We start from the raw sequence: 12,850 nt of genomic DNA on the forward strand, positions 1-12,850 counted from the left end.
AACAATGACAAAAAAACCTTTTGTTTTACCCATGCTTGAATTTCCATAATTCTGTGGCATTATTGACACCCCCAAACTTTCAAATAGCTTGAGTCAGGCCCACAAAGTGAAAAGATGGCTTAAAAATCATGACATATTTGTGTGTGTGTATATAAAAAGTTGGGATCTTTTTATTGGCTTTCTTATTTTTGAGCCTTTAGGGTTTGCAGTTTTAAGAGTTTTGCTGCACCCATCAGGATTAGAAACATTATTATTTTTAAAATAAAAGCTGAGTTTTCCAAGTGATAACATGAATTCAAGAGCTGGAGCTTTAAGAAATGCACTAAATGGAAGACTCATGATAAACACACAAGAGTTGGCAATACTGTTAAAGATTCTGTTACATTGGCTCAGACACTTGTGCTATAATTCCACCACAATTACTCCTAAAACCAATGAGAATTTCCAAAGATCTCCCATTATACTGGTCAACAAAGCAAGTTCACATGAGAGAAGCATAATCTAAACCTGTAAAAAGGTGTAAAAAAATCTGCTCCAGTTTCTTCTCCCCAGATTCCCTGGGGTCTGCAAGAATCCTTCCAGAGACTTACATTGTTGGATAACCCCTGCTCATCCTTTCCAGACCATGCCCCCCATGTATTGTCTTCCATATCAATATTAGATCCATAAAGCACTATCTAAAAATGAGTTAAATATTTAATAATGATAATAAAGAACCTTCAGATGCTGTCACATTAACCTTTCTGTGGCTGCCTCCCAGTTTAGTTGACTTTTATCACAATCAAGGCAACACACATAATAACTAATGAAATTTATTGAGCAGAAGTGCTGTGACAGTGCATTTTAATCAGAATTTGCAATGGTTTCCAATATTTGTCTCTGTACACTGCAGGTGACATTTTTAAAAGTATAAAGCGCAGTTAGGGCCCCAGTACCCAGTGAAACTCAGTGGGAATTGGACACCTAATTCCCCCATTTGTGATTTTGAAAATCTCCCCTTACATCTTTTCATTCCTGGGATAGAATTTTAATGTACTAATAGGAAAATATGCCAAACAATGCCATTCAATGCCCGCTCTTCCCAAGTAATTACAAATGCAGGGCAGCAGGAAAATATATCCCAGTAATATTATTTTGTTTAATCAATGTGTGATGGCTTTCTTTAAGAACCTGATATTATATCTGGTTGAAAAAGTGCATGTTTCCTCAGTATTCAGATGAATTCTGTAATGAATTGGTTTCAGCTATGTTTTTGCCTCTTTTATACTCCATTTTCATGCATGTTTGAGCAGCTTGAATTTTAATAGCACAAATATTTGCAGAAAGAGAATTTCAAAGTCACAAGTTCAGTTATTTGTGAAAAATCAGAATTTATATTTGCATGGTTATTCATGCCACAAATGCTTGTATACTCACCCAGTTTGGGAAACAGTGGGTTTCGGATCAAGCCCATCATGAATTTCTAATACTCCCAGGGAAATAATAGGTCTAAGGAAATCGTGATTGATTCAGATATGGTAGTGAGATTTGTGATGGTCCCTAGTTCATGTGATAGTTTGTTCCATAGTATCAGAACAGTCCCTAAGAAAGTTCTGTCTCCCACACAGACAGGCTTTATTTTAGGGTAAAAAGTTTCATTGTGACTAAGGAGCCAGGTTGTTGATCATGGTCTTCGTCCCGGAGCATAAGGTGATCTTTTGGAAAGGCTGGGCTTAGACTCTTAAGCACCTTGAAGATAAGGACCAAGACCTTGAACTTGACTCAATAGTCTGTGGCAGTGTTTCCCAAACTTGGGACGCCGCTTGTTCTGGGAAAGCCCCTGGCGGGCTGGGCCGGTTTGTTTACCTGCCACATCCGCAGGTTTGGCTAATTGCAGCTCCCACTGACTGCAGTTCGCCACTCCAGGCCAATGGGGGCTGCAGAAAGTGGCAGCTGGCATGTCCCTCGGCCCGCGCTGCTTCCCACAGCCCCCATTGGCCTGGAGCAGTGAACCGCGGCCAGTGGGAGCCGCGATCAGCCGAACCTGTGGACACGGCAGGTAAACAAACCGGCCCAGCCTGCCAGGGGCTTTCCCTGAACAAGCTGCGTCCCAAGTTTGGGAAACACTGATCTATGGGAAGCCAGTGAAAAGAGATGTACTTGTGTTTGATGTGCTTGTGTTAGCCTGTGTTCCTGAGGAAATGAGCTGCAGTTGGAATTTCCTCAGGGCTGATGGATTCATGCCCAGCTATATTGAACTGCTGTTGGATATTGAGCTAGATAAATGCTTCCTCTCTGCCCCCCACCCCTCACGGCTGCCTCACAAAAAGGCTAAAAAGACATAAGTGGGGGGAGGGGAGATCCCATAGACTTTCACTGAGGTTTAGGCTACTAAGTGCCTGAGTTTTGAAAATGGCGCTGAAGCTGGTAAGTCAGGCACATTTGAAAATTTCACTGTGGGCTCCATATATTTGAGATAAATATGTATTCTATTTTTCAGTAGCATGTGCCTCTCTACCCCTCTGGTCCTTTTCACATAGTCTCTGCCAAGTAAAAAATGAATAATAACACCAAAAATTTGGTCAAGCTTCCTAACCCAGGAGGTTTAAGGGGATTTGAAATTAAAGTAAACAAATGTCAGCCATAGTAGTTCAATTTTCAATGTGTTGATGAACTTCTGGGAGCTTATCTGAACTGAACCTCCATACTTTTTTGAAGTTTGCCTATTATTAGTTACAAATTTCCACTTTCTCCCACCCCAGTTTCACAAGTAAGAGTGTATAAGAAAAAGCAAAACAACCTTTTGGTGCAAATAATTCATTGTGCAGTGTGGTTAGGACTCAGTGGCTTAGGCAACCATACATCTAAACTCTAAGGTTCTATGCCTATATTAATTGTTCAAACAAATCTTAAATAATGGCTTCCTCCCCTTCTCTGATCTTCCCTCCTGTTCTTCAGCACAAGATAATCCAGTCATGAGCCCTCTCCTGTTCATTGGCTTCCTCCTGCTGTGTTTACACAATCCAGTCTGTCTACACCTACTAACATAGTACTACACATTTCCACCTGCTCCAGTGAATAAATGGTTACATTATTAAGCCCAGGAGCTTAGAAGACTAAACCATTTTAATTTAATTCCAGTATAGTGCACATCCCAATTGTAGAGAAGCTCATGAAAACTGAATGTAATGGCAGCTCAGAGACCAGTGATGTGAGGTTAGAATAGATGCCAGTAGTGAAAGTAATAAGTGAAGCATTCAACTTGCTGTGGAGGAGGTTAGGACATGTGCAATAATTGTGAGGGATTCCTTTCAAAACAAAGCTGCTAGCTGATGTTAGCTTACAAACACAAGGCAAAATGGTTGGATGTCAAGTATGCATCTTCATTTATGGGATGTAATACATAATTGTTAGTCTGTCAGTCAAATTTTTTGTTATGTGTAGATATAGCATCAGATAATTATATCATAAAATGGTCATGTAGAGCAAATGGCTGTCAGTCACAAATCTTGTTAAACATAGGTCTGTCAAATCTGTGTATATCAAGATTTCTGACTGGATAGTTAAATCAGAACTTTATTTTTTGTTAAGCATCATTCAGATGTCTGGTGCTGGAAAAAATAATAAAGATTCCAACTGACTTCAGTAAGGGTGGGCCAGGATTTTATACCAGTTCTGTCTTACCCTTGAAAGCACCAATCACACTAGTGATGGTAACAGATGATAAAGTCATGACTGGATAAATTTCCCAATCAAAAAATCCTGATATACATGAATTAACCTTTATTGTCCTGTGGTAATTGTTCTGTGATATTTGATGGCACTGAAACCAATAGGGTTCTGTAGAAATTACTCTCAAAACCTGTAGAGCTGAATTCTACAACACTTTGAATTCTGTGGTATCAATTCACATAAGTAGGTGCCGTCCAATCTGAGTGAGAACCATATAATATAATGGAGTAATATCTTTTCTATAGATTTTTAAAACTAACTTATGGAATTTAATATTCCTGCTATTGATTCTTCAAACCTTTTTGTTAACTATTCTGTAGCAAGGTGATCATTCTCATGCAAATTCTATGCTTAAAATTAAGCATGCATTTATGTGTGTTCCTGAATAAAGATGCTTTTGCATTTATAGGATGGCAAGTTACATAGTGCTTTAACAATCAGATTCTTATCAAACTTTGAATAACTAATACTTAACCTGCTTATATAATTAGCTGTATTATCTAAAATCTATATAATGCTTTAAAAACCTCAGGTTTCTCCACATAAAAGATATATAGAAAACTGGAAGATGGAAATTAAACTTCTTGCTGATCTTGACCCTAAATTTTGGGATAGAGTCAGGAAACCTTTAAATCTGATTATCTGTTATTGTCTGTTATACATAATGTAAAATATATGCCTCAAAAGCAGGAAATATATTTTCCTTTGATCCCTATTAAGAGAACATTTCATTTGTTTATAGGTTATTAGCTAATGTAAACTTTTTTATATTTCCTTTTTTCATATTTTAATTTGCTTCTGTATGATGACATGTATTTTAATATTTGCCACTGTTTTGTAACTTTCTAAAAATAAATTAAAAACAAACTAAGAATTTATGTCTCCCAAAAGATGTAGACAAGCTTAACCAAAAGTTACAGCCTTGAAGCAGGAATCACTGGGTGAGGTTTTCTGTCCTGTTATACAGGAAGTCAAACTTAGACGATCATAAATGTGCCTGCTGGCTTTAAAATCTATGAATCTATAAACAAATGCATACATCTAAACTTGAAAATCTGTCCTGTAATTCCTCAGTCACTCCAGTTGGAGCTGTATGAATTATTTATTCAGATCCCTCTCCAACCAGTTTATCAAGACTTTCGCTGAATTTTGCTTGGGCCAATTTATGGTTTCGGGTGCAAACCATATATTGTCAGCATGAGTTATTTTTTTGAGTTTCTGGGTCTCCGTGAACCCTCATGAACTGAAACCAATATAAAGCAAATCTCAGTAGAAATGACCAAAATGTGCACAGCTCTAATCACAAGCACTTGGGAAGTCAAATTTGTTTGACTGAGGCATGAGACCCCAAAAAAGGGACAGAAGAGGTGGGAATAACAATGTATAATAATAGGTGTTGAACAAGCGCAAGGGAAGACCTAAATAAATGTAATGTGGCCATAGAATAAGATGATGCCAATAGGAAAACTCAGAAGTCCACCAAAGTCATTTCCCTCCGCTCTTAAAGGTCCCTTCACACAGTCATTCCTCTGCCATATACATTCTTCAATGTCTGCTTGCCAATGGCAGCTTGCTCGAATGAAGCACTGCTTTACAAAACCAGTGCTGAGAAAAATCCAACTCCTCTTGAATCTAGCTTCTATGGACATTGTTTGACATGTAGTGTTGCCATTGCAAGCCTCCCATGGTGGTATATGTCCTATGCCCCCAGTTGCTTCAGATGCGTAGTGTATATGAGTGTCCATATTTGCTTTTGAAAGTAAATAATAGCAACAAATAGGCCAAAAGGGTAATAGGACAGGTGAAATGGATATGGGGCTGTATTCTGTTGTTTTGGTGCATGCATTTATTTTTAGAACTGAAATTTAAAATGTCAAAGAATTGTGTGTGTGCTTGGCTGCTTTTTCTCTCTTTTCCTTTCCTTCAAGGGATCCTTTTAAATGAGGCATTGCTTTGCAGATGCATTTCTTAATTAATTGTGAATGCGTAGTGTGGTGACAGATGCAGAGGATGTTGCCTTTATCCTGATCACATTAAAATAAGTTGTGTTGAATATTCTATGATGCTTGGGGAAATTGCTTAATCTTATTACTTCTCTGAGAAGATTGAGCATCTTCTAATGTGGAATAAGAAACCTCAGAGCGCACAGTGTAACTACTGCCTCTGAAAGTTCAGCACAAAACATATAGTATTTCTCCTACTGTGAGTCAACAATGATTTCCAGGCTTGTTTATCACATAAATGTTACCCAGCAAATTATTGGACAGTTGCCATGGGAACTAAGGCTAGTACTAGAAGGATTTGTTACTGTAAGTAGTTAAGACAATGCTCAGGTCTGAGTCCCTTCTGCTAACAATCAGCTCCTAAGCATAAAAGTGACAGATAACACGACACTTACTTTTATTGTAACAAAGCAAAGTAGAAATATTTATCAGGTGGCCTTTGCTTTTCTAAGAATGTATACGTATTATGTAGATAATGTACAAGTATGAAAACGCTACAGAAAATATGCTCTTACCTTATTTTATACAGCTTCAAAAAGGTAATAGACATGTATGTATTGGAGGGCAGAATGCAAGACATATGAAAGCCTTTCACAGACTTCTTAAACTCATCTGCAATGTTTTACATCACAGAAATAACATAGTCCATATTCTGGTAATTCTCTACTAAGTGTTGCTTGTAGAACTAAACAGCCCCAGGAAATCTGGAAAGTATGTATTCTCAGATTAAGGAAATATTAGGAATATTTGCTAAAAAGGAGATATTCATCCTGTTTGGGAGAGGTGATAACACAAGGCAACTAGTATTTTGGTATGCTCGTTTGTGGGAACGTAATGGTAGTGCCTCTGCTTTCTATAACAACCATCACATATATTCCAGTGTTACCAATATGCATAAGCTCATCATGAGACTTGCAAGATTTGGTATCTTTCCAAAAGTCAGATGACTACATGAAAATCTTAGTTTTCTTTTTTAAAAGTCATTTTCTAGCCCTCATGGTTCCAGAGAAAAGGTTGAAGATTTGACCAGGAGTTCTAGAACCTCTGTAAAAGTTGTGGGGGCGGGGAGGGGCACTGGTGCTGGAACTGTGGCCCAGGCCCTACCTCTCCTCTTCCCTTTCAGGGCCCCACACCCTGCCAGGCCGGAAGCTGGAACCAGGCCATGATAAGAACTGCCTAGGGAGCTTCGGCCGCTGTGGAGAGACCCCGACCCTCCTTCTGCTCTGGGCAGGGGGCCAAGGTGCCTGAGGGCAGCCCCCGGTCTGTGTTCCCACCCCCCGCAAGGCAGTTGGAGGGTCCAGAGCTTCACACAGCAGCCTGGGCTCCCTAGACAGTTCCTACCATGGCTGGCTGGAGCTTCTGGCCTGGCCAGGGGGAGGAGCTTCACAAGGAAGAGGAAGAGCAGGGGGCAGGCCCCTGTGGCAAGGGGGGCTAAAACCCACCTCAGCCCCCCCACCAGGAAGAGGCCAGGCATCTCCTGCCACCACCACTCCATGCCTGACGAGGCTACTATGCCCATGTTAAAAAGTGGGTGGGCATGGCTCCCCTGACCTCCCAGTTCTGGCGCCCCTGAATGTGACTCCCTAAAGGCTCAAAAATCTGAAGGCAGGTAATCAGAACCCAAAATATGTTTGGCTTAAAATCATGAGATTTTTCAGGGCCTGACTCATTAATTTTGATCTCTTGGGGTTGGTGAGGCTGATATTCCCATGAGCTTGTGGCTCAGTTACTGTAATTCCTTCTTAGTATGGCTTCCAGGAATACTACTCCACTGTTTTCAGCCCCTGCAGAATGCAGTAAGTGCCTCCCCATTGGACTAAGTATCTGAGATCATATTGCACTTGGTGTGTATTCTCAACACTGACTGCTCATAAAGTGGCAGACTGCTTTTAAGGTGGTCCTGTTGATTTTTAGAGTTCTTAAGGAGGAGAGATCTGCTTATAGGCTACTGTAACAATGATCATTTGTTTTTATTCGCCACTTTTACAAGGCACCCATCCGCATAGCCTTTGGATGCTTTTAACATCATTTAGATCAGCTGTGAACATAGGTGATGTGTTGGGGAGGGCGTGCAGGGTCAAGGGCACCCCCCACCCCACCCCGCAATTGCTGGTTGGCTGGAGTCCCTTCTCTCCCACAGCACGTTCCCAGCTTGCTTGGCCCCTGTCATTGGCAGCTGGGCCTAGCTTGTGGGGTGTGGGTGTGGCACACCACTGCCTCCCCCGCCAGGCTCTCTCTGGCAGCTGCTGCACTGCCCAAAGACAGCGACCGGTAGCGGCTGTCCTCAGCAGCGTGAGAAGCAGCTCCCTCCCGCCCAGCTGCCAGGGAGAGTGGCCAAATGTGCCAGGGTGGAAACACAGCTGGAGAAAGACAGTGCCAGGTGTCCTGTTTCCAAATGGAGTGCCCTGTCGAAAAGGGACCCTGGCAGCTCTGGTCAGCACTGCAGAACAGTCCGCTAAAAGTCTGGTTGGTGGCGCAGTGGGGCTAAGGCAGGCTCCCTGCCTGCTGTGGCTCCACATGTCCCCCTTCCAGCTCCTAGGCATAGGGGCAGCCAGGGGGCTCCACGTGCTGCTCCTGTCTCAAGTGACAGCTCCGCAACTGCCATTGGCCAGGAACTGTAGCCAATGGGATCTGTAGAAGCGGTGCCTGCGGGAGATGCTTAAGGTAAGCACCACCCAAAGCTTGAACCCCTGACTCCCTCCCATACCCTAACCCCCTGCCGCAGCCCTGATCCCCATCCTGCCTTCCGAACCCCTTGGTCCCAGCCTGGAGCACTCTCCTGCACCTCAAACCCCTCATCCCAAGCCCCACCTCAGAGCGTACACCCCCAGCTGGAGCCCTCACACCCCCACAACCCAACCTGCACCCCCAGCTGGAGCCCTCACCCCCCATGCCCCAACCCACTGCCTCAGCCCAGAGCCTCCTCCGACATCCTGAACTCCTCATTTCTGGCCCCATCCTAGAGCCCGCACCACCAGGCAGAGACCTCACCCCGTCCCACACCCCAACTCCCTGAGCCAGCCTGGTGAAAATGAGCAAGTGAGTGAGGGTGGGGAGAGTGAGCAACAGAGGGAGGGGAGATGGAATGAGTGGGGTGTGGGGCCTCAGAGAATGGGCAGGTCCCCAAAGGAGGGGTTGAGCAGGGGGTGGGGCAAGGGTGTTCAGTTTTGTGCGGGTAGAAAGTTGGCAACCCTCCCTACCTCCCACAGGTAATATGGGGTGGGGAGAATGTGGTGGCCATTGGCTTGGCACAGGGCAGGAGGGTGTCCCTGGGCAGTAGCCAGGTTTAGACTCAGGTGGATTTCTGGCAAGAGTGGCTACTAGTTTTGAGCTCAGGAAATGCCCTTACTCTGGCTCCAGTGAGGTCCATCCTTGAGTGAGATACCTGAAGTGTTCCTGCAGAACATAGGTGCTTTAAATTACTTTTGCGGGAATTCTGTGCCACTGAGCAATGCAGAATTTGTGCGGAAATTAATGTTCTGCGCAGAATTTCCTCTCCCCGCCCTCCATCCATCAGAAATGGGCTGCAGAGTTGCAGGTCACCACTAGAGGCCACTGGACCTGGCCGAGTCTAGCTCCCCAGCTTACAAATAGAAGGCACTGCCAGAGTGAGGGGGAGGAGGACCAGCTGGAGAGTTCCCAGCAGCTGCAGTTCCCAGAATGCCCTGAAGGAAGGAGCTGGCATGCAGAAAACTCCACAGTAGGAGGTGGTATGCGAGTGTCTGGGCTAGCGGTGGCCCGCAGGTGGGCTGTGGGGGTGAAGGAGTACAAGTGTCTGGGCTGTGGGGGCGCCCTGTGCCTGGGCTCTGGGGGCAAAGTGGTGTGAGTGTCTGGGCTGGGGTGGAACCTGCAGCTGGGCTCTGGGGCAAAGGGGTGCAAGTGTCTGGGCTGGGGGGGGGACAGTTGGGGGGATAGTGGGTGCAGGTGTCTGGCCTGGGAAGGGTGCCCCATGGCTGGGCTCTGGGGGGCGTGGGTGTGGGCATCTGGTCTGGGTTGGACTCTGAGGGGTGGAGAGTGCGGGTATCTGACCCCCAGCTGGGCTTTGGAGGAGAGAGGGTAGAAAAAGTAGGAACTGGGTTGTCAAAAGGGTTTCTTTAACTCTCTTCTCCTGGGGGAATTTTTGTGTGTCTGTATTGTTACAGACATAGTTGCTGATAGGTTTTTTGAAATAAATTACCAAAATAATTGAAACTGGCATGATTATATAGTGTTATTTTGTCAAATACAATATGCAGAATTTTTACAGAATTTTAAAATGTTGTGCATAAAATTTTTATTTTTTTGTGTGCAGTATTCCCCCAGGAGTAGTAAATGAAGCATAATGCACAGGTAGTCACTGGAAATAGCTATTTAGTGCTTTCTAGGCAGTATTCCAGCACAGAATGTCACCTGCAAGTGTATTGGTAGCCCGTGCAGAATGCCATGCACTGGTGTAATATGCTATGGCTGATGTGGCATCAAAAGGGTGGTAGCTGCATTCTACTCTATTTACTGCTTCTGAATACCTTCAAAGATAGCCCCAGTTAAAGTGATAGGCAGAAGTTGGGCCTTGAATAGAAAAATCCATGGATTTCTCTGGCAAGGTCATCATCTTATAGGAAAGTATGCAATCTGCTGGCTAGACCATCATGACAGAAGGCAATTTTGGCCACTGCTGCTGCCTGTTAATTCAGGAAGAAGGATGAGGCTAGTAAATCCTCAATGAGCTTAAAATAGCTGGCATTCATTGTGGTATTCAGTTCCATCAGAATTTGGGATGAGAAAAATGGTTCCTTCTGGGTCTAATGAAAAGGAGCCGGAGTTGAGTATCATCAGTATTGCCAATACATGGAACTGTGGCACAGGAAACCATAATTTAACACTGTTAAATCAGGATCTTAAGTCCAGCATCCCAACAGTCGCCCCACCCACAGTTTCTGCCCTTGGTCTGTGCAGCTCCCAGAGTTCAGAAGTTCATCTGCAGAGTTTTACCTCCCAGCCTGGGTGGAAGTGGGGGGAGGTACGGGGGCATCTTACATGCGCCACTGCTCTGGTCGATGGCCATGCTTCTCTGTGGGGTTCTGCTGTAGTCTTCACCACCAGCCACTCCTCTCCACCAGCCATCCTGCTAGCCACTCACCAATATGTCTTCAGCTTTCAGTTATTTCAACTCTTAGTAACTCCAGCTGTTAGTGCCCCCTCCTGGCTGGTGCACTCAGAACCACTAGCCCACAATAGGGCTAAACCTAGACCTAGGTTTCAGTTATTTCAGCTCTGCAGCATGTAACAAGACTCCTAGTGGAGTCAAAAATAGCTCTGTTATTACACAGTGGAGAGAGGAGGGGTCAAAGTGGTATTTAGGGCCCTCAGACAGGGCTCACACTATCAGGTACAGATATCTATTCCCAGCTTCTCTCAGTTCACTGGGCTTTGGAACCCATGGCCCTTGCCTAGCGAGTGCTACTTAGTTGAGGTCAAGTCCCTCCATCATAAAATGCCAAGTACAGTTCTACTGTCCCTGATTCATATAAACAGATTCACATAATAACAACACTTTATTACTCCTGCCCCAATAACAAAGAGACTGGGGATCCCACTGTAGCCAAAGTAACCGTTTGGGCAAGCAGTCCCATCATGATAGGCGGGGTGGGTGTGCCTATCCAAACGAGATTAGCCCCTGAAATCCTTTTCCACAACTCACCACCAGATGTCAGGGTAGAGCTCATCCTGACTCTGCTTACACTTTGTTTAAAACTAACTTCTTCCTAAATCTCTTTAGTTTCTATCTAGTTTGTGAGACTCACTCCTGGTTTTTTGCTTCTGGGAAGTGGGTTGGAAATTATGTTCCAGTTCATTAAGGAACTTAGGTGTATGCCTAGCTTTAAGTCCAGGAGTAATTCCATGGATTGTAGCCTATTTACTTGGCCTTTGTGTGTATATGAAACATTAAACCTACATGTGATAAATATAGTTTAATACTAGAGATGGTCCCTCACCAAAACCACAGGTCTGAATACCCCAGAAACATAAATCTAGATCTGAACTTTATGGGCCTGGGATAAAATGTTCAAAAGTGCCTGTGATGGGGTGTATAAACCCTACACTGGAACTGAGTAACTCTGGGCCCAGGTGGCCCTGCCCATCCCCACCTGCTCCAGCTGAAGGTGGAATTTAAAAGGGAGCCAGACAGCTCAGAAGAGGGCTGCAGGGCAGGGAGATGGACCTACCCTGACAGCTCCTGGAGAAGGACAATACAGAAACCTTTCCCTGGGAGAAGGAGCATGCTTGCTGAGCCCAGACTGGCTGAAGTTTCAGTTATTCTCCCTTTCTTTAATATGGTGTCAAACTGTAAGACTTTGGTGGGGTAGTGAGTGGTAGGAACTGGCCCTGGGAGGCAGCCTTAAGGGTCTCCCAGGTGCTGAACATTGTGGCTTCTTGCAAAGTCCTGGGATGGAACACAGTGGAGTGGAAGGGCCCGGGCTCCCCTACCAACCCCATTGCTAGAGAGGGCACAAAACCCCCCTCTTCCAGACTGCCTCTGAGGGACACCCACTGAGAGTAAAGACTCCACAGCGGGGACTGAATACCTGCAGGTCATCTTCCACCCGCCTACACTTCCCCCTTCGAGAGGGCATGGGGCCTGATATCTTCCTTCAGATTCTGTTATCCGAGAGAGGATACGGCTAACTGTTGACTTGACAGGAGGGTCGGGTCGACACCCACCAAAAGGCAGATGGCCACAGGATGTGATAGTGGCCAGTGAGAGACATTGGAGGTGGAGTGAGTAGAGACCTAGTATCCTGACCACGAGGTGACACTGCCAGTGAGCGCTGCCTTTGCAGTGCCTTAGGAGCTTACATCCCACTTTCAAAATTGCCTAGCTCACTTTTGAAAACAGACATCATCTCCTAAGTTATTTAGGTACTTTAGGATATCTTAACCCTGATCCATTTGAAAAGCTGCACCTCCTTCACTTACTTCCCCAAGCATGAGTTCAGGATTTCAGAGTCCCTGCATAATAGCTGATATTGTTATAAATAGCTTGGGCCATGCACAGCAGTACAGAAAAATGCTATTCTTCTCTATTTTAGGTGTTTGTGTCTTCATCAGCTCTGGTATACAAAACACATAAGTTTTGAATTCAGACCTTCTTGGTA

The sequence above is a fragment of the Natator depressus genome, chromosome 3, assembly GCF_965152275.1.
Source record: "Natator depressus isolate rNatDep1 chromosome 3, rNatDep2.hap1, whole genome shotgun sequence".
Lineage (NCBI taxonomy): Eukaryota > Metazoa > Chordata > Testudines > Cheloniidae > Natator > Natator depressus.